This window comes from Chrysemys picta, unplaced genomic scaffold (assembly GCF_011386835.1).
Source record: "Chrysemys picta bellii isolate R12L10 unplaced genomic scaffold, ASM1138683v2 scaf790, whole genome shotgun sequence".
NCBI lineage: Eukaryota > Metazoa > Chordata > Testudines > Emydidae > Chrysemys > Chrysemys picta.
The window spans coordinates 10,001-15,000 of NW_027053497.1; the positions used below are offsets into that span (position 1 = coordinate 10,001).

The 5,000-nt window shown below is 70.6% G+C and overlaps 1 non-coding gene across 1 annotated transcript; it reads left to right on the forward strand.

Annotated features, from left to right (window-relative positions):
• Positions 1-2,999: 2,999 nt before the first annotated feature.
• LOC135979367 (5S ribosomal RNA) lies at positions 3,000-3,118 on the forward strand. Its single transcript, XR_010596693.1, has one exon. It is a non-coding gene; the product is annotated as a 5S ribosomal RNA (ribosomal RNA).
• Positions 3,119-5,000: the final 1,882 nt, after the last annotated feature.

Consider the following 5,000-nt stretch of genomic DNA (forward strand, 5'->3'; position numbering starts at 1 on the left):
GCCCCGCCTTCGGCGGTACGAAACTGGAACTGGGCGCCACCTCGTGGTTCCCTCGGTCGGCCGAGACGGCGTGGGGCGACCCCTTCCGGACATCCGCGAGACGACCGGCCGTCAGGTCAACCCATTCGCTCCAAAGGGGTTGACCTGGTGGCCGAGAGGGGACTTTGAAAATTTTTCGGACTTGGAAAACTTTTTTTTTTTTTTTTCTTCCCCCAGCCCGCTTCCTCCGGGTTGACCCGGTGGCCGAGCGTCTCGCCGTCCCCGGACGCGGCGAGGGACTGCCTCCCGGCCGTCAGGATCGGGCCCACGGAAGTCTGATTTTAAAAAAAATTGGCCGACGCCACCGCGGAGGGCTACCCGGGCACCCCGGGCCCCGGAGCCGGAAAAGGGAAAAAAAGGATCGGGCCCACTAGAGACATGGACCCGGCCGCCAAGCAGGCCGCCCTGGGCTGACCCTCCCCGGCCGCAGCGAGGGACTGCCTCCCGGCCGACAGGATCGGGCCCCTGGAAGTCTGGGGGTGGGGGGGGGGAAATCGCCCCACGCCCCCGAGGAGGGCTGCCCGGGCGGGCCTGGCCCCGGAGCTCGGAAAAAAAAAAAGGATCGGGCCCACTAGAGACATGGACCAGGCCGCCCTGGGCTCACCTTCCCCGGCCGCAGCGAGGGACTGCCTCCCGGTCGACTGGATCGGGCCCCTGGAAGTCTGGAAAAAGAAGAATGGAACCTGACGCCTCCGAGGAGGGGGCGCCCAGGGAAGGAGGGAGATCCGGGTTGACCTGCTGACCGGACGGGAAAGAGGCCACCGGGCGTCCCCCCCCTTAAAACCTAGGGGTTGACCTGGTGGCCGGAAAGCGAACCGGCCAGCAGGTGAACCCTTTCGATTCCACGGGTTGACCTGGTGCCCGGGAAGCGAACCGGCCAGCAGGTGAACCCGTTCGATTCCACGGGTTGACCTGGTGCCCGGGAAGCGAACCGGCCAGCAGGTGAACCCGTTCGATTCCACGGGTTGACCTGGTGCCCGGGAAGCGAACCGGCCAGCAGGTGAACCCGTTCGATTCCACGGGTTGACCTGGTGCCCGGGAGGGGACTCTGAAAATTTTTCAGCCCTTTCGACTCGGGGTTGACCTGGTGGCCGAGAGGGGACTCGCACGGCAGGCAAGCCGCCCTGGGCTCACCCTCCCCGGCCGCAGCGAGGGACTGCCACCCGGCCGACTGGATCGGGCCCCTGGAAGTCTGGAAAAAAGAATGGAACCTGACGCCTCCGAGGAGGGGGCGCCCAGGGAAGGAGGGAGATCCGGGTTGACCTGCTGACCGGACGGGAAAGAGGCCACCGGGCGTCCCCCCCCCTTAAAACCTAGGGGTTGACCTGGTGGCCGGAAAGCGAACCGGCCAGCAGGTGAACCCGTTCGATTCCACGGGTTGACCTGGTGCCCGGGAAGCGAACCGGCCAGCAGGTGAACCCGTTCGATTCCACGGGTTGACCTGGTGCCCGGGAAGCGAACCGGCCAGCAGGTGAACCCGTTCGATTCCACGGGTTGACCTGGTGCCCGGGAGGGGACTCTGAAAATTTTTCAGCCCTTTCGACTCGGGGTTGACCTGGTGGCCGAGAGGGGACTCGCACGGCAGGCAAGCCGCCCTGGGCTCACCCTCCCCGGCCGCAGCGAGGGACTGCCTCCCGGTCGACTGGATCGGGCCCCTGGAAGTCTGGAAAAAAGAATGGAACCTGACGCCTCCGAGGAGGGGGCGCCCAGGGAAGGAGGGAGATCCGGGTTGACCTGCTGACCGGACGGGAAAGAGGCCACCGGGCGTCCCCCCCCCCTTAAAACCTAGGGGTTGACCTGGTGGCCGGAAAGCGAACCGGCCAGCAGGTGAACCCGTTCGATTCCACGGGTTGACCTGGTGGCCGGAAAGCGAACCGGCCAGCCGGTGAACCCGTCCGATTCCACGGGTTGACCTGGTGGCCGGGAAGCGAACCGGCCAGCAGGTGAACCCGTTCGATTCCACGGGTTGACCTGGTGCCCGGGAGGGGACTCTGAAAATTTTTCAGCCCTTTCGACTCGCGGTTGACCTGGTGGCCGAGAGGGGACTCGCACGGCAGGCAAGCCGCCCTGGGCTGACCCTCCCCGGCCGCAGCGAGGGACTGCCTCCCGGCCGACAGGATCGGGCCCCTGGAAGTCTGGGGGGGGGGGGAATCGCCCCACGCCTCCGAGGAGGGCTGCCCGGGCGGGCCTGGCCCCGGAGCTCGAAAAAAAAAAAAAGGATCGGGCCCACTAGAGACATGGACCAGGCCGCCCTGGGCTCACCCTCCCCGGCCGCAGCGAGGGACTGCCTCCCGGCCGACTGGATCGGGCCCCTGGAAGTCTGGGGGGGGGGGGGAAATGGAACCTGACGCCTCCGAGGAGGGGACGCCCAGGGAAGGAGGGAGATCCGGGTTGACCTGGTGACCGGACGGGAAAGAGGCCACCGGGCGTGCCCCCGTTAAAACCCCTAGGGGTTGACCTGGTGGCCGGAAAGCAAACCGGCCACTGGGTAGGCCGGTCGGCAACCTAGGGGTTGACCTGGTGGCCGGGAAGCGAACCGGCCAGCAGGTGAACCCGTCCGATTCCACGGGTTGACCTGGTGCCCGGGAGGGGACTCTGAAAATTTTTCAGCCCTTTCGACTCGGGGTTGACCTGGTGGCCGAGAGGGGCCTCGCACGGCAGGCAAGCCGCCCTGGGCTCACCCTCCCCGGCCGCAGCGAGGGACTGCCCCTCCCCACCCCCCGGCTGACAGGATCGGGCGCACTGGAAGTCCGGGACAGTATTTTCCCCGACGCCGGGGAGGGCGGGCGGAGGGGCTCTGGCGGCCAGCCCGGGCCCCGGAGCTCGAAAAGGAAAAAAGGACCGGGCCCGCGAGAGACGGGGGCCCTGCCGCAGGGGGGGGGGCAGTCCGACCGGGGCTCACCGTGCGGCAGGCCCGGGCGTCGGCAGGGGAAAGCGGGCGAGGAGGCGCGGGGCCGGGTGCCTACGGCCATACCGGACCGAACGCCCCCGATCCCGTCCGATCTCGGAAGGTAAACCGTCCCGGGCCTGGCTAGTACTTGGATGGGTGACCGCCTGGGAATCCCAGGTGCCGTAGGCAGCTTTTCCCGGTCCGAGTCAGCTCTCTCTCCTTTTCTGGGGGGGAAGGAGAGGGGGGGACGGGCCGGAAAGCCCCTCGTCGCTCCTGCCGAGTCGGAGGTCGCGGCCGCAGGTCACGGGTCTGGGCGCCTGGGGTCCGGCTCCCCACCCACCCGGCTTCCTCCGCGGAGGACCCCCCCCGGGGCCACCGAAGCCGCTGGGGGAGACGCCGGGCATGGGGCGGACTGGCCCGGACCCTCCCGGCCGCCGGCCCGCAGGTCCGCCCCGAATCCCCCCCCGCGGCCACCCAGGCCAGGCCTGGCCAGGCGGGACGGACGGCGGGTGTCCAGCGCCCAGCGGCTTCCTCCAGCGGGGACCCACGGACCCCAAAGCCGCAGGGGGAGGCCCCGGGCCTGGGACGGACTCGCTCGGACCCCCTGCGCCCGGCCGCCGGCCCGCGGGACCGCCCCGAATCCCCCCGCGGCCACCCAGGCCAGGCCTGGCCAGGCGGGACGGACGGCGGGTGTCCAGCGTGTCCAGCGCCCAGCGGCTTCCTCCAGCGGGGACCCACGGACCCCAAAGCCGCAGGGGGAGACCCCAGGCCCGGGACCGACTCGCTCGGACCCCCCGCCTCCCCTGCGCCCGGCCGCCGGCCCGCGGGACCGCCCCGAATCCCCCCGCGGCCACCCAGGCCAGGCCTGGCCAGGCGGGACGGACGGCGGGTGTCCAGCTCCCAGTGGCTTCCGCCAGCGGGGACCCACGGACCCCAAAGCCGCAGGGGGAGGCCCCGGGCCCGGGACGGACTCGCTCGGACCCCCCGCCTCCCCTGCGCCCGGCCCCCGGCCCGCGGGACCGCCCCGAATCCCCCCGCGGCCATCCAGGCCAGGCCTGGCCTGGCGGGCCGGTGTGCAGCTCCCCCGGGCTTCCTCCCCCGACGACCCGCGCCCCCCTGAGCCGCAGGCGGAGACCCCGGCCCCGGGGCGGACCGGCCCGGGCTCGCCCGAGCCCCCTGCGCCCGGCCCGCAGGACCGCCCCCCCGAATCCCCCGGGAGAGGCCCGGCCTGCACGCCACTGACGACCCGCGGCCCCCAAAGTCGCAGGAGGCGCCCCCCCCCCCCGGTTAGCCCCGTCTCGCTCCGCGCCCCCCGCCCCTCGCTGCCGGGACCGGGCGCCGCCCCAGAGTCAGCCCGCAGCCGGCCGGCCTGAGAGCTGCCCTCCTGTGGACGACGGTGAGTTTACCTTGATACTAACCGGCCGTCAGCCAGGTCAACCCCATTGCTAGACTGGGGTGGACCTGGTGGCCGAGTGGGGACTTGGAACATTTGACAGCTGCTTCCCGGGGCTTGACCGGTTGTCCTGAACGCCCCCCACCCCCACCCCCAGCCCCCGGCTCCTGCTCCCCTCTCCCCAGCCTCGGTGCTCCGCTCCCTGCCTCGGAGGCTGCCTCTCTGCGGCGCCTGCATCGCCTCCGAGGACGCGCACCCTCCGGAGGCTGGACGTAAACCCACCACTGCCGCCGACCCGGCTCTCCGAGGGACGACTGTGAGGCCCCCCACCCCACCCCACCCCCGGACCGCCCTGGGGACGACTGCTAAGCCTCCCCCACCGGACCGCCCGGGGGAAGACTGCGACGCCTCCCGCCAGGCCCCCACCCAGCCTGGGGGAAGACTGCTAAGCCTCCCCCCCACACACACACACACACACTGTCGGGGGATGACGATTAAGCCTCTCCCGGACTGCCCGGGGGAAGACTATTAAGCCTCCCCTGGAACCACTATTAAGCCTGCCCCCGGAGTCCTCGGGGGATGACTGCTAAGCCTCCCCACCGGACCACCCGGGGCAAGACTGCTAAGCCTCCCTCCCACACACACACACACTGTCAGGGGAGGACTATTAAGCTTTCC